The sequence below is a fragment of the Muntiacus reevesi genome, chromosome 2 (genome assembly GCF_963930625.1).
Source record: "Muntiacus reevesi chromosome 2, mMunRee1.1, whole genome shotgun sequence".
NCBI classification, from domain to species: Eukaryota; Metazoa; Chordata; class Mammalia; order Artiodactyla; family Cervidae; genus Muntiacus; species Muntiacus reevesi.
This window is the reverse complement of record NC_089250.1, coordinates 1,921,491-1,947,542: the sequence shown is the minus strand read 5'-3', so window position 1 is coordinate 1,947,542 and position 26,052 is coordinate 1,921,491. Positions and strand designations below refer to the sequence as shown.

Here is a 26,052-nt window from a genome sequence, read left to right as displayed (position 1 = left end):
GAGCTTTGGGAGAAGACAGTGCACAGCCCACGCCTCTGAAAACGGATTCGTCATGAAGAACATGTGAGAGTGTGCACGTGTGTGTGCGCGCGCGCGTGCGTATGTGTATGTGTGTGTGCGCGCGCGCGCGTCTGGTACCAGCCCTGCCAGCAATTACTCCACACCCAAGGAAAAATGTACTGTACTTCAAGTCAAACAATGCAACGTCTAAGTCTCTTGGCACCGAACTTGCTCTATGAACGTCAGCAAGTAACCTCCCCAGGCCGTGATTTCTTCATCTGTCCAATGAACTCAAATAAGAAGACAATTAAGTTTCTTATCCAGCTTTGAAGTTTGCTAAAAACTTTCAGCAGTAAAAGGAAAATAAGTCATGCAACTCAGCAGGGGACTGACACAAAATTCTACTCTTTTAGTTTTGTTTTTTTAAACATAGGTAATTCAGAAAAAGCAAAAAGCACTTTTGTATCACCATAAATAAAATAGCTTAATTTTATAATTTATTTTATTGAGGTGTAGTTGATTTACAATGTTGTGTTAATTTCTGACATACAGCTAAGTGATTCAGTTATACATATATAAGAATTTTAGTTATACATATATAACAACTTTGAGAAATTAAGAGTTGAACCTATCAACCAAACAGCTATTAGATAATAAGTCAAATTTTCTAACTTTGACAACATACATATAGTCAATTCTTCTAAAACTCATAAATCTTACGTAAACATCTATGGACTATCATCTTACTCCATTACAGGAAATACCAATTTAAAAAAAAAAATCAAGACTGGAAATTTGTTATAAAGTAACACCTCAAAGAAATGGAGGACTGTTTTGAAGTTCTGGTGCTGCCGAAACTCCATCTGTGTCACTGAGCAAATCATTTCACTTCCTCAATCCCCACACCCAGCAGCAGCTCCAAGAGAGGCAAACCAAGGGCATCCCACAAACAGTGATCAAGTGATGAATTAAAGAATGGCCCTCACCTTCGGTTTTGTTAAACAGAAAAAAAAAAAAAAGAAAAGGAATGGTGGGGTTGCACTATCTATATCAACAGACCTCTTTCAACAACCTCTTCCTTCCTTAACATCTTGAAATGAAACAGAATATAATGATCTAAAATTTTGCAGTTCAAAATGATTCCATTCCATCCTACTTACCTACTCAGTGGCAGAAGTCACCAGATCAAGCTTCCATAAACCGACTATTAGGGGGAAAGAATGCAGTGCTAGGCATGCAGTGCCATGAATGAATCTTTCTAGCTCTCATACTTAAAATAATGTAAAAAATCATGCCAACCATGGGCACGACTTCTGACAGGCAAACAAGACCTCATCTTACTAATATTTGGAAACATGACAAGCAAACAAAAAGCTTGGAAGGAGGGCGGAAGGGATCAGAGAAGGGCACGGAGGGAAGAAGATGGGAAGAAGGTGTTCAAATGTTCTTTTGCTTCTCTTTCATACCTAGCATATTCATAACAAGCGCACCATCTGTAATGAAATGCAACACCTGAGAGAACAATAAGCCTCTTAGAAGAACTGTTTGGATCATGAAGGGGTCTTCCTAGCTTTTCTCTTAAGCACAAAGAACTCTGAATATTGTGGGTGTTGGAAACAGAAGAGGGAGGATGCAAACCCAAAGGAAAGCTCTAATTTTGTATCCTTGGGGCAGACTATCTCAAAGACAGTTTCCTTCCAGTTTCCTCCAACATGAAAGAGGAAATCATGCTGTCCATGATATTTCATCTGAGTTTCAAGGTCAAGAGGGAGGAGGAAGGAAGAAAACTTTATACAGTGGCACCTACTAAAAAGTTAGATATTAACTTATTTTATAGTAATTGTAAGTTTAAGCCAAGTTATAAATACTAATTTAGATCTGAGCATGTGTTTAAAACCACTTGTATAAGGATATGAGAATGTCTACACTCTCAATGGATAAAATTTATATACTAGAATTTCAAAGAAAAATCAAGGAAAGCTTTTTACTATGTTAACTATTGTTACAAAATGAAAACTTCCCAAAGTTGGCCTCTGGGTGGTGGGATTCTAGGTGATGGCTCTTTCCTTTATGCTTCTCAGTATCTTCCATAACCTGAATGAATAAAAGAGTGAATACTTTTCAAGGTATCTTCTTCAGGTATATCCTTCGTGAAAATAAAAATATTGCATGTATAACACTCAGTTGCAATGGTGTAAGAAAGGATCCCACAACATTGGTTCACACACACATACACATACACACATACACATGCGCACACACACACGTGCCTACCCTTGCTCACTGTACTTCCAGTGGCATTACAGAATCATAGCATTATGAAAGGAAAAATGTCTTCTATGAACATTCACAGAAAAATATCCCTTTGAACACATTTCTTAAAGTAGGGCATAATTTCCATTATCGACTGCAATGTAACTAACCACAGCAAAACTTAGTGACTTAAGACAACAATAATTGACTGTTTCTTACAATTCACTGGATTGGCTGGGCTCAGCTGAGCAGTTTTATTCAACCTGGTGTGGGTGAGGTCACTCCACAGGCAACGTTCAGTCAGAAGTTGGATCGGGACTGGAACATTTAAGATGGCCTCATCCTTCAGGGTTTCTCTCCACACAGCCAATCATTTAAGAATCCAGTGCAAGCTTTTCTACAGCGCCAAGGAAGATTCCAAGAGGACAAAGCCTAACGTCCCAATGCCCACCAAGCCACTGCTTACATCCTGCTAATGTCCTGTTGACTGAAGCGAGCCGCGTGGTCTAGAGTCAGTGAGGAGGGGAATGTACGGGGCCTGCATGATGAGAAGCAGAGCTCACCAGAGCCACCAACATCGGCTGGAATAGGGTTCCCTTGCAGATCATGTCCTTTTGCCCAGACCATCTGAACATCAACAGATTTATTAAAAACCTATGATTGTCAACCTGAAATAATCCATATCAAATTAAAACTGAAGCTACCACATATCTCCATGCCTTCCTTAAGCCAGTTCTTAGTACAGAAATAGAAATAATTCAACCTCATCATTTCATAATGAAAAAGGCATTTCAGAGAAAAATCCTATTTTTTTTCTCTAAAGAACAGAAATGCCAATGATGAAAGATACTCTCACTAAAGATTAAGTATTAACACTGTTCTTCTGATGACTCTGAAGATCTCATGATTAAAATACATTCACTAGGTGAAAACCAACTGATCCAAATCTACTGACAATGCCCTTCTTTCCTCTTAGAGGAATGAATCTCCTTTGAAGAACTAGTTATAATCTTAACAAATTGTGCTTTTAGTTTTCATGCACAGAAGGCTAAGAAAAATCACACATCAACTGCCATATGTAAAAATTATAATGTTCTTTAAAATTAGCAAAAGGGGACTTCAAGATTGTTAATACATACAACTACATTATTTTGCTACTCTTGAACACATAGGTTTTGGAAGTGAATTCGCCAGAGGGAAAAGGCATCCCCATCATGACGACCTTCTAGTAGAGAAGTTAAGCACAACCCCCAAAATGAGGGATGCCCAGGAAAATACTGGGTGTCACCTTAAACGGGTTTAGCTTGTGGGTGGGGGCCCTGCTTTCCAAATGACCTACCTTCAGATGTGACCACCGAGGAGGGTGATTTTGGTTCTAATCTCAGAGATGAAGGATTCCCAGACCAGGGTGAGTGAAGCCTGAAGTGCTCCTCAGTGAATCTGGTGACTCTGAAAAAACAGTGAATTTGAAAGATTATTTGGACCATTTGATTGTAAGAGAGGTCAGAAGATGAAAACCTATTTAATAAGAATTACAAAAAAAAAAAAAAAAAAACAATTACAAATAAAAGTGATTTGCAGGCCATTTACAGATAGTTCTAATCATTTTTTTTAGTGAATTTGGTACAAGAACGGCATCCAGAATTGTGTCAAGCTCAATAAATATTTGTCAAATGAATAAAATATTTGTCAAGTGAATAAAATTTGTCAAATGAAAAGGGAAAAGCTAACCAACAGGAAAATCTAGCCTAATGGTTCTCCGTAGGTTCTTGATAAAACTGGTGGAAGAGCAGAGCTGTGGGCGAGGCAGAAAGCCAAGGACCCGAGCTTTTACATGAATGAGTTACTTCTGCTATGTAAAAAAAAATCTACCGCGACTGATCTATCCCACATCTTTGTTTTATAAGGAAGAAAACAGAAATCCAGAGTAGTAAAATAACTAAATCAAGATCAGACACAGAGAGGCAGCGTCACAACTAGACCTCAGCTCCAGGAAGAAATACTGGTGTAAACGGTCAATCCCCAGGACTGCAAAGCACCTACTCACTAAAATTCACGTGTAACTGCAAAAATAATTCAGGCAGTATGGGAAGTCCTTGGAGGTCCAGTGGTTAGGACCCCACACCTCCACTGCAGGGGCACGGGTGCGATGCCTGGTCAAGGAGTTAAGACCCTGCACGCTACTCAGAGAGGCCAAAACAAAAAAACCACCAAACAAAAAAATACAGGGAGCACTTCAGTGGTTCTCGGTGGACATGTGCAGAGAGGCAAAAAGCCTGAGCCCCTAATGCACATGATTCCAGTTAAGGTCAAACAAGGCTCTGCTCCGCCTTCTTGATCTGGCTCTCATACCATAAACAGTCTATTCACTGCCCTCGTTTCACAATTTTGTGCTTTTCACTGGTGACTTCTCTGTCTAAAGCGGCCCCGGGGCATCATGCTGACGTGCTGTCTAGCGTTCCTAAGCTCAAGAACACCGTGATGCGCTAGACAAGCTTCACTCAGGCATGAGTTATAGTGCTGTTAGCCGTGAGCTCAGTGTCACTGAATCAACAACACATATTAGGTAAGATGTTTTCTTTAACAATGTTATATTAACATACTGATCAGCGGGTCACAGTGTAACCGGAGGCGCCCGGGACCCTATCACCGTACATCCAGTGGTAGCGACGGCTCAGGACTCACTAAGTGATGAGATCAGCTGTGGCCTACGCCTGCACAGCTGCCGTTACTGAGCGCCTTGGGCAACTGCCACGAGCAATGCTTAACCAGACCCCAGTGCAGTCAATATCCCAGATAAAAGCTCCTCCCGCACCTCTCCAAGCACCTGGGACCCTCTCAAAACAACTGATAGGAGCTTTACGAATTAAATGGAAATTTTAACATTTTTCACTTATTTGGAAATTGAGTATTATGGAGATTATCACATCATTTGATAGCCAGAGAATCGGCAAAAGAACATCCTAGAAGTCCAAGGATTGGTAACCTGAGCTCCATGGATCACCAATGCATAGTCCAAAGGTACAATCCTGGGTTCCATAAATTTGGACGGGAAAAATAATTACATGATTATTTTCACCAGCCTCTAACTGAAGTATGACATTTCCTCTAACCACAAATATAAATCACAAACCACACTGGTATTAACAGCACCTGTGACTTGGTTTTCAATGTAAATTCAAGGTATTTTTACTGCAGATATTGCAAAATGTCACTGTGCTCATCAATAATTTGAACTTACAGTAGCTATGAAGCCACATAATGCGTTAATAAGATGTACATATATCATCATACCACAAATTTATTTACTATTTTTATATTTCCTTTCAATGAAACAGTTTCTTTTGTAGTTCTGTGTATTTTATTTGAGGCATTTAAAAACTTGAAGGGGTTCCTAGAGGTTTCACCAAAGTGCCAAAGGGATGCCTAAGGACCCCCAGACCACTTCTCTTATCTCACAGATAAAGAAACATGACCTAGAGAAGGAAAGTGGCTTTTAAGGTCCCACTGTTGGTTAGAAGCAAACCCAGGCCTGAAGCCTCACAATACCCACCGTGGAGCTCTCTGCGCTAGGATGAGCTGCTTAGCTATTCAGTCAGAAGCATAAAAACTGGGGCACCTTATCCCCCAAAGCTTGGCCAATGGATAAGTGAGTCCTGAGGTTAAATAACACCAATATTAAGAAACAGCGAAGCACGCGTCCTGAGGAGCAAATGGTAAGGGTTTCACAATGTATCCATGAGTCCCTCACGGCCTCTCCAAGACTCAGAGCCCACTTTTGGGGAATCGCAGGTGCCTCGTCCCCCACGGTGGGGAGTAACTGTGCTGAAGAGCCAGTGTCTCAGGTGGGGCTAAGTGTCCGTCTGTATGCAGGATCACATCTCCATTCATCACCTCCATCATCCCACAAGCATCCTCGACACCAGCCACAACAGACTGCTGCACACCAAGCGTGCTGAGCTCTCTCCTGCGTTTTAACACAGTTCTTTCTGCCTATGATGGCCCCTGCATTCTCTCCCAGGCAAACCCCTTCTCATCCTCTGATATCCAGTTACATCTCATCTTCTGTTTTCATTAGGTAATCATGCTTGTCTCAATATCAAACTATGAGCCTTGTGAAGATGGATGGAGGGAGAAAACTGGGACAGCTAACTGGCAGGTCAAGCATCTATGGTCCACAAATAATAGAGATCAGGGTAGCAAAGATAACCAGGTAAATACTGATATAACCAGGTGAATAATATGCACTACACACTGTTCTAAGCAATTTACAGAGATCACCTCACCTGAGCTTCCAAACAGTTGCTAGGTAAAATGATGACCCTAATTTCACAGATGAGGAAACTGAGGCACAGTGAGATTAAATACTCTGCCCAAGATCACAAAGACAGGAAGGGATAAAGGCAGGACTGAAACAGAGGCACTCTGATCCAGGAGCTATGGATGCCAGAAGCTGCCAACTGCACTCAGCCCTTCATTCAACAGATGTAGAAGTTCCAGGTCACCAAAATAAGATTAGAATTCAGAGATCTGTCTGATTCTAGCTTTGTTTAGATTTTGTGTGTGGGGGCGGGGGTGGTGGTGGACGTGGACCATTTTTAGTTTTTATTGAATTTGTTACAATATTGTCTCTGTTGTATGTTTTTTGGTTTTGTGGCAGTGAGGTATGTGGGCTCTTAGTTCCTTGACCAAAATCACCAGGGATCGAACCCACAACCCCTGCATTGTAAGGCGAAGTCTTAACCACTGCATCACCAAGGAAGTCCCTGTTTAGATCTTAATTTGGAAGAAGAGAGGTCAGAATAGGTGGGAGGTCTGATGGGCAGAAAGGAAAGAAGATCCATAGATCACTTAGTTTATTGCTTGATACATCAAATGATTGGTCAACAGATGGATAGAAAGATTAATATAGACAGGAAGAACTGCTCATTCCTAGCTAGCTCCAGTGCACAGCTTATAGTAGATAATCAGCTATTGCTCTTTGAGCCATGAAGAAATGTCAAGACATGCTATTAACACTGCCCGAGTGTTCTCTAATTTAACGTAATTTTACAGGATGCTGTTCTGTGCCAGTCCAGAGGCCCACAGTGAAGGAAAGACAAAAGGCTTAGAGTGGGTGAGCTGCCTTGCCAGGAAACCCTCAGAGAGGAGCTTGACTTTATTTTTTCAGTCTCAATTAGTCCTCCTATATTTTGATGGGCATAATGAATATAATGTTCTGTGTTAACACAGAGAAACTAGTTCGCTTTGCTCGGGCTTTATGTTAATTTCTTGCTGACATGACCACAACCTGAATTTATCTCACTAAGAAAAAGATTTCTTTCCAAATAGTTGTCACTGTGTAAAGTCATCACAGAAGATGTCAAATCTCCAACAGGTAAGATCAGATAAGTTTGCTCCCGACCTAGGGAACTGTGCCGTCGTGTGCAAACATCATTCATGGGTTTCCCGGGAAAACAATCCAAACAGAAAATATCTGCTGTGAGACTCTTTCAATGACTTTAAGGAGAAATACTTGCAGTGACAATACCATCTACTTTCTGTAGCTGAAACTACTTTCTACTTTGAAAGTTATTTATGTGCTAGAAACGGGCTAGACAACACGTCAATTCAAGTAATTTATCTTTCAAGTTCAAAGAAAAGAGGAAGCGAGCAGATGTTCTGACGTATGCATGCATCTTCCTCCCACCAAATCCACTGGACTGCCACACAGATGCTTAACGATTAATTGTCAATTTGAGGTGGGGTCTAGGTAGCTGCAGTCTTCAAAAAGATGCAGTTTCCCTCTGCAATCCCAAGTCTTGGACTTGCTCTCTGTGGTTTTGAGGTAGCTGCCTAAATAAGGTTGGCCTGTAAATGCTCTAATGCGGTACAACATTAACAAGGCCCAAGGATCAATGCAAGCTCACAGCTCACTAGACACTGGAATCCCCAACGAAGAAGAAGCAGGGCTCAGAATGGCTCACACTCCTGGCTGCACTTTGTCATTTTGAGCAGCAATTCTGGTACCAGAAACTTAATCTGTTTCCAAGCTTGTTGCTAAATACATAATTTTATATTAAAAATACAATACACAGAGAATGTCCAAATGAGCCAAAAACAATAAACTAGATACAACCAAGAAGAGCCCCAGAGGCTAAACATGGGAGCAGAAGCAAGAAACAAGCATCTACATATAGAAAACAACTATCTCAACCGACAAGAAGTCTACTCGCAAAAAAAAAAAAAAAAAAAGAAGTCTACTCGCCTGTAGAACTGTTTTTCTTTCTTTGGGATCTACCTCTATGTATGGTAATTAACAGAGTATCTTGCTGAGACTGTAAGAAGGCTAACAGAGAGCTTTGGAGGTATATTTCATGTTTAACATGTCACAGCAACAAGGTTCAAGTGTGGTGTGAACAGGTTTAATTTTCTCCTTGAACATCAGGCCGGATGGGGTGAGAAACTGGCTGCACACAGCTCAGAATCCACCTCAAACCCCCGAACCTCAGCGTTGCCTCCAGCAACACAGCAGCATTAGGTGTACACAGGGTGTCTCCTCAATGTCCTTTAATTTGGGTTTCCTCTAAGGCACACCCTACATCGAGGATTTGACAAGAATTATTTACTGGGGGGGGGGGGCTTCTGTGGTGGCTCCGTGAGCAAGAATCTGCCTGCAGTGAGGGAGATGTGGGCTCGATGCCCTGGAGAAGGAAATGGCAACCCACTCCAGTATTCTTGCCTGGAGAATTACATAGACAGAGGAGCCTGGCAGGCTACAAAAGTCGGACATGACTTAGCCACTAAACAATAACAATTTCCTGGGGAAGTGGTCCCAGGAAGTAAGAGTAGGAGAGTGGGGAACTGAGCCAAGGAAGGAGGCCAGTGCAGGATGGAACATCAACAAGTCAGCAAGGCGGGCACCTGGGGTCCAATACCACCAAGGAACACTAGGAGATGGTGTGGACATGCCTCTGCAGCTTTTCCACCTGAGAGGCAAGGGAGTGAGGGCAGTGCATATAGACCCCTACATGCAGTGGGGAGGGGAGGGGGCACTGACTTTACAGCCCATACATGAGCAGAGCACATGGCCAGAGAAAGCTCTCACTCAGGTGGGAAGACAGATGCAGGAGCTGGAAAGTGGACAAAAAGAGGTGAGTGCTAAAGAAGGACTCGAAGAGTATCTGCTCATCTGTGTTCACAGCGCACATTCCCATAGCCAGCCAAGAGTCCGTCGATGGATGAACAGACAAATATGATACAGTCTACACATAAAATGGAATAATATTCAGCCTTAAAAAAAGAGAGAAATCCTGTCAAATGCTTCAACATAGGTGAACCTTGAGAATATTATGCTAAGTAAAATAAGCCAGTCACAAAAGAACAAATATAATATGATTCCATTTATATGAGGCACCTAGAGTAGTTCATTTCATAGGCAGAAAACAGAACGGTTGTGGCCAGGTGACTGACAGGAAAGAGACATTAGAAATTAGTTTAATGGGAACAGTTTTAGTTTTGCAAAACCAAAAAGTTCTGGAGGCAAATGATGGGGATATTTGCACAACAGGGGAATATAGTTAATGCCACTGAACTGTACATTTAAAATGATTAAGGGTGACTCTTTTACCACAAATGTTTTTTAAAGGTAAACCTAAAGTGTTCACTCTAAAAATCCCCTCAAAGACCTACCCTCAAAGATCTTCAAAGAGACCAGATGAAGCAAAAGTAACCTAAGGACAACCATCAACAGAGATTTGGGGGAGGGGATGTTTAGTTAAAAAATGAATTTATTCACATTTTTTCTAATTATAGAATTAATATATGATCACTGATGTGCTTCCCTGGAGGCTCAGATGATAAAGAAACCGCCTGCGATGCGGGAGACCTGGATTCAATCCCTGGGGTGGGAAGATCCCCTGGAGGAGGGCATGGCAACCCACTCCAGTGTTCTTGCCTGGAGAATCTCATGGACAGAGGAGCCCGGTGGGCTACAGTCCACGGGTCACAGAGAGTCGGACACGACTGGGCAGCTAAGTACATGCACACATGATCACTGAGGAAAACCTGGAAGATACAAGACGAGAAGAAGACAATGTGCGTCATCTATAATCTCTTTGCAGGGCTGACTCTGGGGATGACAGCATGGAAAAGAAGCATAGGAAGATCACGTCAGGAGGCGGGACAGCGCCCGGCCACAGCCACTGGCAGCAGCTGTGAGCAGAGCTGGGCTGCGGCCCGCTGGGCCTCACTGTCCCCGCAGGCTAGCAGCACACTCGGAGCCAACGTCGTTAAACACCTTGCTACTCGAGGTGTGAAGAATGGGTCAGAAGCATCTGCATTCCCTGGGAGCTTGCTAGAAATGCAGTCTCAGGCTCCAGCCTGCACTTGCTGAATCAAAAAATGCATTTTAGCATTCGGGTTAAAATATAGGTGACTTCAAGCACAGAGTTTGAGAAGCACTGCTCCAACACAGTCCTTCTACACCAGTCTACAATTTCAGTCTAACCCTGAAATGGGCTATTTAGAGCTACTAACCTTCCAGTACCTGGGTGTTACAATTTCTACTTTGTCTTGTGGAAAATAATCCCCCTGACAGATACTACATGATATCACTCATATGGAGAATCTGATTTTTTTTTAACTATATAAATGAGCTTATTTAGAAAACAGAAACAAACTCTTAGATTTTGAAAACAAATTTATGGTTACCATAGGGGAAATGTAGGGGAGAGGGGTCAATTAGAAGCTTGGGATTAACACACACACATACTACTATATATAAAATAGATAACCAAAAGGACCTACTGTATAGCTCATGGAACTCTACTCAATAATTCTTTAATAACCTATATGGGAAAAGAATCTGAAAAACAATGAATATACATATATGTAACTTAATCACTCTGCTATACACCTGAAACTAACAAAAATATACACCAATAAAATTAATACAAAAAAAGAGAGAGAGAAGAGAAAAGAACCCCTCTGCCAGCCTTACAATGAGGGAACGCAGCATTTGGCAGAGAGCAGACGCTCTGCAGGTGAGTGACGATACAGTCAGCACGACTGTCACCCAGATGGTCACCTGGAGAAAGCCAGCGGAGAGCGACATCACTCAGAAATGTTCACCGACGATAACAAAGTTTATTTTATTATACTGGGATTAAAAAACAAAAACGAAAGAACTCTAGTCCCAAGGCATGTTGAAAAAAATAAAATGATTTTCTCTTCTGACTGAATGCTTCTTCTATAACGCAGTTCCATATTCTTTGACTTTCTTCAGACCTTAACAAAAAGCAAATGAAATGATATGCTGAAACTTGCACTGACTCTCCTGCATTTCCAAAGCTGCCGTGTGTTGTGCTTAATGTCTTTTTCCTTTGTTTCATACCAACTCTGTAAGCAGCAAGCAGCATGTTGTTGACTTGTGCAATGATGCAACTACAAGCGCCCTAAGCCTCTCACTTAAAATAAGAATCTGATTTCAGAAACAAAAACTTCACCATTAAAGCAGCATGTTATCACAATACTAAACTTTTTAAATTGGGGGAATACTATTTATTTTTGCTTAGATTTGAAACTTTGAAAATGAAGAGGAAAGAATGGAAAGGAAAGGAAAACAAATTGAATTATGAAAGAGCAGTATAATATTTTTAACCACATTGGGAACATAACCAAACTCCTAACAAAAGACTACTCTTTGACCCATTAAGTCTGCTATTAGGAATTTATCCTGAGTCCTAAGAGTGTACAAAAAAGCCTATCTTTGGGAAATAATATTCCTTATAGCCTTGCTCACAGAAGCAATTTTTTTTAAAATGCAAAACTTGTTTTATAATATTGGGTAACTAGTTACAAAACCTCATTCATTCATATCAGTAGAGTATGCCATTCAGAATAATACTTCTGTACAATATGTTTGAAGTGAGAAGGGGAACATGTCAGTCGCTCAGTCCTGTCCGACTCTCTGCGACCTCATGGACTGCAGCCCTCCAGGCTCCTCGGTCCGTGGGATTCTCCAGCATAGTGGGCAGCCATACCCCTCTCCAGGGAAGCTTCTCTACCGAGGGTCGAACCAAGGTCTCCTCATCTCCACTCGCTGCCCTCACTCTAGTGTCTGAGCCGCCAGGGAAGTCCACAAGCATGTTTGCTGACGCAGTATATATTCACGCTACATTTCTTTACGTTTAAAAACACAAGTTACAGAAGAGCATGGGCAGTATGACCTTGACCATGTTTACTCTGACCCTCACACACACATATCCTAGGCCTTCTTTATCCCTCTTCCTGTCCTTAATCTTCTTCAAGTACCCAGCATAACCAGATACAAGGTGACCTGTGGGTTAGAGCCTGTCTCCCCAGCCAGAACCAAGTGAACTTCAGGAGAGGAGGGAATCGTTCTCTTCACCTCTGTGTCCACCTCCTGTGTCAGGCACAGGGTAGAGAAGAAACAAATATGACCTAAGAAATAAATATAAGTATTTGTGCATATTCACAGAGAGAGACACGAGATATTGAAAAGCATTCCCAAAATTATTAACAGTGGTTACGGCTGGGTAGTAAAAATACACATACTGCAATGTTCTTCTTTACATCGATGTATACCTTCTCACTTTTATACGAAGAATTTCTTTAAAAAAAAAGACACAAGCCCTTTTCATACATTCTTGCATTCTTGCGGCACCTGTGTCAATGATTGTATGTGTGTGTATTTTGACACTTGTTATCTAATAAGAATATCCTTCATTCCCCAAATTGCCAAATTAGACAATAGAAAAACTGAAACAGTTTTACTCTCCACTTCAGATGAACTAAATGAAATATGTGACAAGTGGTTTAAAAATAAAAAAACACAATAAATTGATTTTTACTTCTTACCACACACACTCTCATTAAATCACATACCAAGCATATAAAATCAGATCGCATAACCCTTAAACATCTGTTCCTTATTTCACGATAAGAAGTTCTTTAGTTTTATGAATTATATATTGTGTTTTGCACTTAAGGTGGAAAATAACATTTCACAGGTATCACAATAGGTGTCCTATTGTTTTATTTTATAATTTTAAACCTAGCACTTACTCCAGAAGGCAGCAAAAGTGGATCACAATGTTCTCAATGATCTGAAAGCAGAATTGCCATCAAGAGACACACCTGGTAAATGGATCAAATCAAGAGTATCAGAGGCATTCAGAGAGCATCCCTTGATATAAATTAATGGGACGGCCTTAACACTAGAAAGCCTCTATTTGGAAAGGTTTAAAAGGTAATAGATTTCCTGGGCAACCTTCAATCTTTCTATTTTACACTCTTCTAAGTAATACAAAACTTGGTAACTAATACACTTTTAAGAATTCACTGTAGGGTGTATAAAAAATTGTCAATTACAAAGACGATATTTTGTCAACTAACACTGCAAAACAAGTCCATGTAAAAAGATGATGCATGCAAGTACAGGTCGCCACATGAGCAGAAGCTTATACTAATTCTGTGGCTACTTCTCCCTGGGGAACTGCTGAGGGAGTTTGTGAACTGGTCATAACACCAAAAACCCCTTTAACACTCCAACACTTGAGGTCCCACCTCAGCAAGTGAGAGAAGGGCTAACAGCACACTTGACTATTTTCTTATTCACTATCTGTAAAGTGTCAGATGAGTATTATGTAAAAGAAGCGTTTTCTTGGTTTATTTGCCTTCATTTATATCACAATGATATTTAACTCCGAAAAAAAGTCAACTTCTGTAATTTTTTTTTTTTCACTCTACACCAGAGGTTGGCAAAGTATAGCCCACGGACCAATCTGGCCAACCATCCATCGGCTTTTATAGAGCTATGATTGGTTTTACACTTTTAAATGGTTGGGGGAAAAAAAATTTAAGGATAATATTTTTACATGATAATAATGTGAAATTCAGCTTCTGGCGTTCATGCATACAGTTTTACTAGGACACAGTCACACCCATACAACTGAGGCACTGTCTGCAACTCTTTTCTGCTACAACACTGAAGTGAAAGTGAAAGTCGCTCAGTCATGTCCGACTCTTTGTGACCCCATGAACTATACAGACTATGGAATTCTCCGGGCCAGAATACTGGAGTGGGTAGCCCTTCCATCCTCCAGGGGATCCCAACCCAGAAGAGCTGCAATAAAAGTGTGGAGCCCACAGCCAAAAGCACCTTCTGGCCTTTTTCAGTAGAAGGGTACTGACCTCTATTCCGATCTATATGACAGCAACACATAACAAGATTGTAGACTCCTCTCAGATTGCTTCGTGTATACTATTTGAAAGAAACGGGTAATTTATATAGCATAACCTGTACGTCATCTGTTTATAATCATCTACCTACCTACCTACCTTTGTGAAAACTTAAGATGAAAACTCTGGAAGAAAACTCACCAGACTGCCAATGACAATCACCTCTAGGGTAGACTGTGAGATTGCAGAGAGAGAGTGGGATTGAATAAAGTTGTTAGTTTTCACTCACCTATATTGCTTTACTCCAGAAAGGAGGTACCACTTTTGTGTAAAAAGGTAAAAGAAAGAAACAAAATTCAAGGGAAACGTTTCACATAACAAATATTGACTTTTCAGAACAGCATACAATTAAACACTTGAAGTGTCAAAAGAGAAAAAAAAAAGATTTTCAAGAGTTTCTTAACAGCATGATCATTTAGAATTTATACACTCAAAGCAAAGGGCATCTTAACTATGAAAAAGGGTATCTTAACTAATCATAACGGTCTAGTTATGCCATACTAATTTTTAAAACTAGAGTTAACTATTTTTAAAGTGCACAGATGGCAAAAAGGCAAACATTGTTAAGAAACAAATTATAAACAGGTAATACAGAACATACACTATGAGAGGCTAGCCTTACTGAGTCACTTGTAAAGAAAAAGTACATTTCAATATTTCTAGTTTCCATTCTTTCTCACTCCAAACTATTGGTTGAAACCAATTTATTGCATGCTTAATAAAGAAATACTGATTTACAACTCGATTAAAAACTTTTCCCAAAACATATCATAAGGAACATAAAAATCATATAGCCATATGCTCAAGTGCACTATATTTCCATTGCTTCTTGTTTTCAAATGAACACAAAATCTTCCAGTGCATCCAGACAGGGCATGACGCAGTAGTGGCTCATTGAACCACCACATTTATAATCCAATTCCTTCACATTTATAAACACTGGCTTTTAAACTGCAAGCCCAACAACCCCTTTAACTACACTTAGATGCACAATAATTGACAGTTCATTACAACAAGTGGTCTCAAGAGTGAAGTATTAGAGCTAATGGTCTGTAAATGCTTTAGTCTCCAAACCTGGGCCAACACTAAAGCAAGCAAAACTGGGCCTTTCCTTCAATGCATCTGGTTTTTAAATTGCTTTATGATATAACATTGCTCAAAATTAATCTCCCTACTTCTAATGCCTGAAATATTATACATTTAAATCAAGAGTACTCACCTAACTGATCACATGCTTTTTTTAAAGAAATACACTACAACATAACAATCTGTATATATCCACATCTTGAAGAGGAACAGAAATGACATTAAAGCAATGGAACAAAAATACCTAAATATCCAGTAAGAGAATATTCCTGAGATGTTATATTTCTTTGTGATTTAAAACTATACAACCATTACAGCAATGTTTAATACAAAATTATGCTCAAAGTGATCTCAATACAAAAGGTAAAAGTAAACAGGATAAAATGACCAACATGATCCTAATTTTATAAAAATATACAATAGATGCTATATGAATTATATAACAATAAGTTATACTGATTGTTCTTTTGGAGGTAGTAGAACAATCAGTTACCAGTATCAGTCAATTCAGTAGCTCAGTCGTGTCCAACTCTTTGCGACCCCATGGACTGCAGCAAGCCAGGCCTCCCTGTCCCTCACCAACATCCAGAGTTTATCCAAATTCAAGTCCACTGAGTTGGTGATGCCATCCAACCATCTCATCCTCTGTCACCTCCTTCTCCTCCTGACTTTAATCTTTCCCAGCATCAAGGTCTTTTTCAATATGTCAGTTCTTTGCATCAGGTGGCCTAAGTATTGGAGTTTCAACTTCAGCATCAGTCCTTCCAATGAACACCCAGGACTGATCTCATTTAGGACTGACTGGTTGGATCTCCTTGCAGTCCAAGGGACTCTCAAGAGTGTTTTCCAACACCACAGATGCTCAGCTTTCTTTATAGTCCAACTCTCACATCCATACATGACTACTGGAAAAACCATAGCTTTGACTAGACGAACCTTAGCTGGCAAAGTAATGTCACTGCTTTTTAATATGTTGTCTTGGTTTGTCATAGCTTTTCTTTCCAGGAGCAAACGTCTTTTAACTTCATGGCTGCAGTCACCATCTGCAGTTATTTTGGAGCCCCCAAAAATAAAGTCAGCCAGTGTTTCCATTGTTTCCCCATCTATTTGCCAGGAAGTGATGGAACCATGAACTCAGTTTTTTGAATGTTGAGTTTTAAGCCAACTTTTTCACCCTCCTCTTTCACTTTCATCAAGAGGCTCTTTAGTTCTTCTTTGCTTTCTGCCATAAGGGTGGTATCATCTGCATATCTGAGGTTACTGATATTTCTCCCGGCAATCTTGATTTCACCTTGTACTTCATCCAGCCCAGCATTTTGCATGATGTACTCTGCATATAAGTTAAAAAAGCAGGGTGACAGTATACAGCCTTAACGTACTCCTTTCCCAATTTGGAACCAGTCTGTTGTTCCATGTCCAGTTCTTACTGTAGATTCTTGACCTACATACAGATTTCTCAGGAAGAAAGTAAAGTGTTCTGGTATTTCCATCTCGTAGAATTTTGCACACTTTGCTGTGATCCACACAGTCAAAGGCTTTGGCATGGTCAATAAAGCAGAAATATACGTTTTTCTGGAACTCTCTTGCTTTTTTGTTGATCCGACGGATGTTGGCAATTTGATCTCTGCTTCCTCTGCCTTTTCTAAATCCAGCTTGAACATGTGAAAGTTTACGGTTCACATACTATGGAAGCCTGGAGAATTTTGAGCATTACCTTGAGAGCATGTGGGATGAGTGCAATTGTGCAGGAGTCTGAGCATTCTTAGGCATTGCCTTTCTTTGAGATTGGAATGAAAACTGACCTTTTCCAGTTCTGTGGCCACTGCTGAGTTTTCCAAATTTGCTGGCATATTGAGTGCAGCACTTTCACAGCATCATCTTTTAGGATTTGAAATAGCTCAGCTGGAATTTCATCACCTCCACCAGCTTTGTTCTTCGTGATGCTTCCCAAGGCCCACTTGACTTCACATTCCAGAATGTCTGGCTCTAAGTGAATGATCACACCATCATGATTATCTGGGTCATGAAGATCTTTTTTGTATAGCTTTCCTGTGTATTCTTGCCACCTCTTCTTAATATATTCTGCTTCTGTTAGGTCCATAGCATTTTTGTCCTTTATTGTACCCATCTTTGCATGAAATGTTCCCTTGGTATCTCTTAATTTTCTTGAAGAGATCTCTAGTCTTTCCCATTCTATTGTTTTCCTCTATTTCTTTGCACTGATCACTGAGGAAGAGTTTCTTATCTCTCCTTGCTATTCTTTGGAACTCTGCATTCAAATGGGCATATCTTCCCTTTTCTCCCTTGCCTTTCACATCTCTTCTTTTCATAGCTATTTGTAAGGCCTCCTCAGACAGCCATTTGCCTTTTTGCATTTCTTTTCCTTGGGGATGTTCTGGATCACTGCCTCCTGTACAAGGTCATGAACCTCTGTCCATAGTTCTTCAGGCACTCTATCAGATCTAACCCCTTGAATCTATTTGTCACTTCCACTGTATAACAATAAGGGATTTGATTTAAGTCATATCTGAATGGTCTAGTGGTTTTTCCTACTTCCTTCAATTTAAGTCTGAATTTGGCAATAAGAAGTTCACGATCTGAGCCACAGTCAGCTCCCGGTCTTGTTTTTGCTGACTGTACAGAGCTTCTCCATCTTGGCTGCAAAGAATATAATCATTCTGATTTTGGTATTGAGCATCTGGTGATGTCCATGTGTAGATTCTTCTCTTGTGTTGTTAGCAGAGGGTGTTTGCGATGACCAGTGCGTTCTCTTGGCAAAACACTGTTAGCCTTTGCCCTGCTTCATTTTCTACTCCAAGGTCAAACTTGCCTGTTACTCCTGGTATCTTTTGACTTCCTACTTTTGCATTTTAGTCCCCTATAATGAAAAGGACATCTTTTTTGGGTGTTGGTTCTAGAAGGTCTTGTAGGTCTTCATAGAACCATTCAACTTCAGCTTCTTCAGCATTACTAGTTAGGGCATAGAATTGGATTACTGTGATATTGAATGGTTTGCCTTGGAAATGAACAGAGATCACTCTGTCATTTTTGAGACTGCATCCAAGTACTGCATTTCAGACTCTTTTGTTGACCATGATGGCTACTCCCTTTCTTCTAAGGGATTCCTGCCCACAGTAGTAGATATAATGATCATCTGAGTTAAATTCACCCATTCTGGTTCATTTCAGTTCACTGATTCTTAAAATGCCAACATTCACTCTTGCCATCTCCTGTTTGACCATTTCCAATTTATCTTGATTCATGGACCTAACATTCCAGGTTCCTATGCAACATTGCTCTTTACAGCATCAGACCTTGCTTCCTTCACCAGTCACATCCACAATAGGGCCTCTTCTTCATTACCTCCACCATAGTTTGGTCTCAGGTCAAACAGCAGGGAGGGAACAGAGCCCTGCCCACCAATAGAAAATTGCAGTAAACATTTATTGAGCATGGCCCGCCCATCATAGTGACCTTCATTTTTAAGTTTTCTTGAATTTTCAAATTTATCAATTTGAATTTTTCACAATTAGAAAAAGAATTTAATAAAAATAATGTTGTCTCCATTCCTGTTGGTATATATCAAAAATTACCACGAGAGATTAACCTAGTTAGTTTGGGAATTGGGGAGGTTCAAGAACATATTTCATATTTAATTTTATTTTCAAGGACAAACACCGGCCCCAAAAAGAAACATTTAAATAAGTAACCTTTCTATACAAAAGTCCTAGGAAAATCAAAGTGGATAGCAATGCTGTTAGTAATAATAAAATTGAAAATGGTAATATGTTGTAACAATTCTTAATTTTTAGACCTAATGGGCATAGATTCTGTGTCAGGAATACACCTTAAATAGGGTCAACTTAAGATAAATAACTGGAAAAACGGCAAGACTGATGTGCTTGACACTCATTGGTCAGTGCGCCTCTTTTGGACACAACTCATTCAAAACTCTGCACTAAAGTCCTCTTTCTACTGAAGACATCTTTGCCTTTCACAGAAAACGCATCAACTTTCCCCAAAGAATTTCAGAACATCCTAGTATCAGAGTGCGTAACTGTGTTAAAAACCCTGGACTTGTCCTGGGAAATAAATAAAGAAGCTACCTTCTACGCTTCCACCAGAGAGCCGCTGCCCAGGCCTTGGGAACAGGCATCAGGACCCGCAGGACTGAAGAATCAGCAGAAACCATTCTCGGAAATGAGGAGAAACTAGGCCAAAAACTAGGAAGCAGGTGGAGGGGCAGGCAGGAGCAGCCCAGAGCACTGTGGCGAAGCCAGAGCCCAAGGGAAGGCGATCGCTGAGGGCGGCGATAACCGAACAAACACCAACAAACAAGGAAGCATGGTTCAGGCGGACTGGAGAGGTCCAGCCAGGGAACGAGCAGCTCAGGAAGCTTGGAGCATCCAGAGAACGGATGCTGGGGGGGCAGGTACCAAACGGTGAGGAGGGGGCTGGCCACACTGCCTTCGGAAACAGGAGGCAGGGCGTCCGATGAGGAGGGGATGGATCACCGCAAAGGGAACAGCTTCCAGAACGTTCGGGAAGGCCTAAGGAGCCAGGAAGCTGTGGCGACCTGCGAGGCGGTGGGGTGAGGGCTGGGCGAGGCTCCGGGAGGCGGCGGAGCTGGGAGAAGCTGGGAGAAGCAGGGACCCCACCCTCGGGCTGGGGGAGGCGGCGGTGCTGGGAGAACCAGGGAGAAGCAGGGACCCCACCCTCAGGCTGGGGGCGGCAGCGGTGCTGGGAGATGCAGGGACCCCACCCTCAGGCTGGGGGAGGCGGCGGTGCTGGGAGAAGCAGGGAGAAGCAGGGATCCCACCCTCAGGCTGGGGGCGGCAGCTGGGAGATGCAGGGACCCCACCCTCAGGCTGGGGGCGGCAGCGGTGCTGGGAGAAGCAGGGAGAAGCAGGGACCCCACCCTCGGGTTGGGGGCGGCGGCGGTGCTGGGAAAAGCAGGGACCCCACCCTCGGGCTGGGGGCGTCGCTTTCTGCCGGGGCCTGGGGGCAGCCAGTGCCGGGCCGGCGGGGGCGTCAGCTCTCAGGAGTCTGGCTCCCCATCTCCTGAGGACTGTGTTCCCAGGTGATGGGGGCCACAGACGTCGGCAGAGGGCTGCGGGACCCGCCCCAGGAGATGGGTGAGCGAGGTGAGCTTGGGACGAGGGGGGCAGAACCGGGAAGGGAGCAAAGGACACTGCAGGTGAGAAGGCAGTGCCTCCGAAGGTGGAGCCCAGGTCAGGGCCGAGAGAGGCCTGAGAACTGCAATCTGGGCGCCCGGCACTCGCCGGCTGTGAGGAGACGGCAGAAGGCAGGAGAGAGGGGAAGGAAGAGCTCGGGGAAGGAGCGTGTTAAGGGAGCTTAGACGACGTGAGATTGAGACAAATATTCGAAGAGATCATTCAAGGCCTTCCTTTCTGGTCTACAGTAACTGCATTACCGCCAGTAACAGCAGGTCGGCTCACTGGCTACCTCGCGGACATCAGCTTGCACAGAACAGAGCGCGCCCGGCGGGGGCAGCGCCCGCAGCTCTGCGGCCGGGGCGAAGCCTCAGCACAGAGGCCAGAGGCAGACAGCCTGCCACGGCAGACTGCCGAGGGAGGGAGCGGGATGGAGCCGCCGGGTCCCCTGTCTGCCCCGCGTCTGCAAACACACGCCGGGCTTCTGAGAGGGGCCTCATCCCATCTCCCAGACAGGCTGTCCTGTCCGCTGCTGAAAGGTTGAGGAAAAGAATTCTTACATTGCCTAAGGCAGCAGCGTGGTTTGTGTTTTTAAAAGTTGGTTCAATAGCAAAGAAATCTCCTTTGGAAATATTGCAAGAAGAGCTATAAAACTTACTACACTGAGTCGACACTAGCAGATGGACGCCAGTGAATCTTTATCTCCAACTCATTATGCAGACATTAACCTTGACAAATTAATAAAGGTTAACTAATAAACTTGTTTGCTTACAGAATTTAAATAGTTACAAATCAGAGAGAATGTATAGAGATAGATGTTGATAAAAATATTTAAATAAGCTCTTCTTCTTCCTTCTTAGAACTATAGAGTGAAATAGTTATTGAGTGATAAGGATTTTTTTTTCTCTCCCTCTCTCCTTTTCATTCTATCAGGGAGACTAAGATAGGTTCCAAGCTATTAAACTATCTGTGATGTACAAGTCATCACCATAATTGGGGGCACAGTTTCTTTTGACCTTTACAAAACTTTCATTTCCCAAATGTGACAGATAAAGAGTGCTTTTATAGCACCAATAATGATTTTTCCCTATGGGAACTTACCAATTATAGCTGAAGAGGAAGGAAAGACCATACTGGAAACACATTTAGAATCTCAATGCACCCAAAATATAGCTGAAATACTTAAAAAATCATGCTTAGAGGACAATTCAGGTGAGTTAAGAATCCAACCTAGAGAAATACATGTTGAAACAGTGTGAGGGCAAAGGCACTTCCTGAGCATAAAGCTAAGTGCCCTAAATGTGTGGTAAAAAGTGAAAAGTGTGTGGTGTGTCAGTGAAAAGTGGCTGGATGCTCCACAACTGTATCTGCCACTGTATGTCTGAACCTAAGTTGTTAAATATTAGTAAAAGTTAGAGTGGGGAAATGTAACCCATGAAACACAGTTGTTTCATCAACACATAACACCCTGCAAGGGAGTCAATAGAATCAAGTTCTTATCAACTCACAAGACATCAGACATCTTGAGAACCTTGTCCCGTCTCAGGTTCCCAGCACCTAGTACGGTGTTTTGCAGGTGACAAAACTGAAATCATTTGAGTACCATAATAGTGTTTCAGTAAGGGACGCATACTGACTGCAAGGAGATCCAACCAGTCTATCCTAAAGGAAATCAGTCCTGAATATTCATTGGAAGGACTGATGCTGAAGCTGAAACTCCAACACTTTGGCCACCTGATGTGAAAAACTGACTCACTGGAAAAGACCCTGATGCTGGGAAAGATTGAAGGCAGGAAGAGAAGGGGATGACAGAGGATAAGATGGTTGGATGGCATCACTGACTAGATGGACATGACTTTGAATAAGTTCCGGGAGTTGGTGATGGACAGGGAAAGCTGGCGTGCCAAAGTCCACAGGGTCACAAAGAGTCGGACATGACTGAGTGACTGAAATGAACTGAACAATAAATCACTCTTTATGGGAACTTGATTTTACTCTTAATTTGACTCAGGTTTTCATTGCTTACACACCCCAAAGTTAAATTCATTCATTTACTCACTTGTGAATCCACTCAGCAAATATCTACTGATTTCTTCCTGTGGGTCGCACATCTCACATGGTAGCCACCAGCCACACGTGGCCAGGAGCTCCAGAAATGTGGCCAGTCCAAACTGAGATGTGCTTAACTTACTTTACTATTGTAGGAAAATACAGAACATTTGCAGAAACAAGCAAAGTTTAGAAAACCCATTTTCTCCCATGTTTAAGTCTAAATTGTGGGATACACCATTTAAACTGGGGGCAAAGTTGAGATCACTGTAGGTAGAAAAATCTTATTTCAACACCACGCATAAAGTTGAGATGTGCTTATGTGTAAATTACATACCAAATTTTCAAGTCTTAACCCCAAATAGAACAAAAAAATGTGTAATATCTCACTGATAATTTTTATATTGATTATATGTGGAAATATATTTAGACATACTGGGTTTAAAAAGCATTATGAATACTAAATTGACCTTTTTCCTTTTGCTTTTTTAATAAGCTACTAGGAATTTTGCTATCTGATGAGATTCAAGACTTTTAGACAAAGTCCTGTTTCCTAGGACTTCTTCTAGTGGAGAAGCCCATGGTAAACAAAAATAACTAACAAGCACTATTATGTAATTTCAGATAATGAAACAATTATGACGAAAATAGGGCAGAGTAAGAGGAAAGAAAGCGATCAAAAAGGGGTATTTTAGACAGGGTGGCCATGGAGGTCTCTGCGGAGTGACATCTGAGCAGGAAGCACGCATGGGAAGAAGAGGCAGTCCCACCAAGGTCCAGGGAGCATCCTTAGTGAGGGGACATGGGGCTGAGCGGGTCTGAACACCAGCATGGAGGCCCGGGCGGCTGGCACAGCAGGGACGATGGAGAGGGGGCAGATGGGAGCCGGGGTGGGTACAGGCTTCCAGGGGAAGGTTAGACCCGTTGAACCTGTGTATTCCTCTAAGTCACAGTCCTTTGGGATTCCTCACAGAGCTAGACAAGCTGTTACGTTAAGTTCATTCAATAAGTACAGGAACCAAGAATGGCCAAGATTCTGATCTACCAAATACCCAGAGTTACTGTGAAACTCTCGTGAGGGATGAGACTAGGGTGAGGTGAGTGAGGCAGAGCCTAAGGGAGAATGTCCCCATAAGCCCTGTGACCTGGGCACCTGGCGGGCTTATCCTCGTCTAAGAAATGGGACTTCAGGTAGGATAAATGAAACAAAACTTATGCAGCAGAACTGAGGGCCAAAACACACCCAGACACATAAACTCCTAGACTATATAGCAATACTGTATGTATGCACATATAGACACAGATATATTATATATACACCTACATGTACACTAGGTATACGAATATGTCTGTGTATATATGCATGTATTGTATAACATGTCTTGTGTGTATATACACACACATCCCATACATACATACATATGTACATGAGTCGAGTGTATAAAAATATAAATGGAAAAGCACCCTAAGGAGAGGAGTTACTCTGGGAAGTGAGAGAAACAGAGTGCAGTAAGGCAAATTGGGTGTTGATACATTTATAACTTTTAATTCTCTTTTCTAAGATTCGAAGCCCTGTACAAACACACATACACACAAGTGGGGTGTGACATCAGAAACACTAATTTTATAATTTTGAGTGAAGAATGATATAAAATTGTACAACTCTGATTATAAATATGTGTGGTTCAGGTGGGAAATTAGAAATGCACAAAAATGATATAGGTTACTATTATTTTTATCATTTCATCTTAATTTTTAAATCAAAGTGATTTTTAAATATAAAAAATAGACCTCATTTCAAAGAACCATTTAAATTTGGCTTTGAAAAACACAATATTTTATTTACAACAAATAGATGTACAAAAAAAGTACAAAAATAATCCAAAAATGTTTGTTTATATAAATAAAAATACTAGTATCATTCTGGCATCCTTTTGGGACAGGTCTTTATATTTATAGAAAATCACATAACCCAGAAGTAAAATCAATAATGACTTTCAGTGTAATTTGTATTTAAACCTGACTTTGAGCAACGAATAAGATTGGTCACTTATTTGGGATCTGAACCCACACATCTGAAATGTGAAACAAAAAGTTAAAGCTTCTCATTTACAGAAAGTCCTTCACCTTTCTTCCAATGAAATAACCTCCACATGGGATGCCATCTGCAGAAGAAATGCCTCCTCAAGCATGAGAATAAGGGAGAAGCCGATGGGGCCAGTACAATGTGAAGCTCATGGTCAATCGAGCTGGCTTCACAGACAACAGCGAGCAAAGGCTTGTGTCACGGCCCCTTTTCTCGGGTAACCAGCCCTTAAACATGAGGTCAGCCAAGGCCATCAGAAGGAAGGTTCTCATAGCAGCATGCATAGACGGGAGGAACTGTCATCACTCGGGTCTCTCAGGAGACTGGTAATTCTCCCCGAGTGCCACAAAGTGAGTCGAGAAAGCGGGTTTTCACTGGGAAAGCAGGCAGCTGAAACACTGCAAGGATTCCAGGTGACCTCAGGAGAAGCCTTGGCCACCCGGGGTTGTGAAAATCTCCACTGGCCGCGGCTCTAAGCTGCCTCTCCCCGTGATGCACGGAGAGAAGCTGGCACTTCCTCCCTGGATCAGCCTGCCTGAGAGTCATCCCTCATTCATTCCTTGCTGGCAGTCTGAAGCAAACTTGGGTTTTAGTATCTACCCCCTCCTCACAATGCAGAGAGCTCAGGCCATCACCCTGACACGGTCAGGCCGACAGGCACCCTCACCCCCGCCCAGCTCTGCTGTTTCTTTCCTTTTCTAACTTCCCCTTCAGATGCTACACAGGCCATCACTGCTTCTCTCAAAACTCTGCAGCCCAGTTACCCTCCCTTCCCTTCTGTGCCCCCACCATCTGCACTACCCGTGCTAACACCTCATCAAGCACAGTCGTAGGTCAAGCCTAAACCAGCAGAAATCTGCGCCTCCAACAGGAGTAAGCCCCTCCAGGTAAGACACCACCACTTGAGGGGCTTCCCTGGAGGTCCAGTGGTTAAGACTCCATGCTTCCAATGCAGAGGGTGCAGGTTCGATCCCTTGTTGTGGAACTAAGATTCCACATGCTGTGGGGTGTGGCCAGGAAAAACAAAGACATCCCATCTTCAGCAAAACTCATGTTCTGAGCTTGACTCAAGACCCTCCCGCCACCGCCCCCCCCCCCCCCGGTTGTCACCTGCCACAGGCCACATGATGCACCGCTAATACACCCACCTGACTGTACCTG

The 26,052-nt window shown here is 42.1% G+C and overlaps 1 protein-coding gene across 6 annotated transcripts in view; it reads right to left on the bottom strand.

The window, feature by feature from the left end:
• The window catches only part of PLCB4 (phospholipase C beta 4), a 451,857-nt gene that overhangs the window by 367,276 nt on the left and 58,529 nt on the right, over positions 1-26,052 (bottom strand). For all 6 annotated transcript variants that reach the window (XM_065920857.1, XM_065920858.1, XM_065920854.1 and 3 more), the window contains exon 2: positions 3,593-3,702. The gene's annotated coding sequence lies outside the window, so the exon portion shown is untranslated. The remainder of the gene's footprint in view (positions 1-3,592; positions 3,703-26,052) is intronic.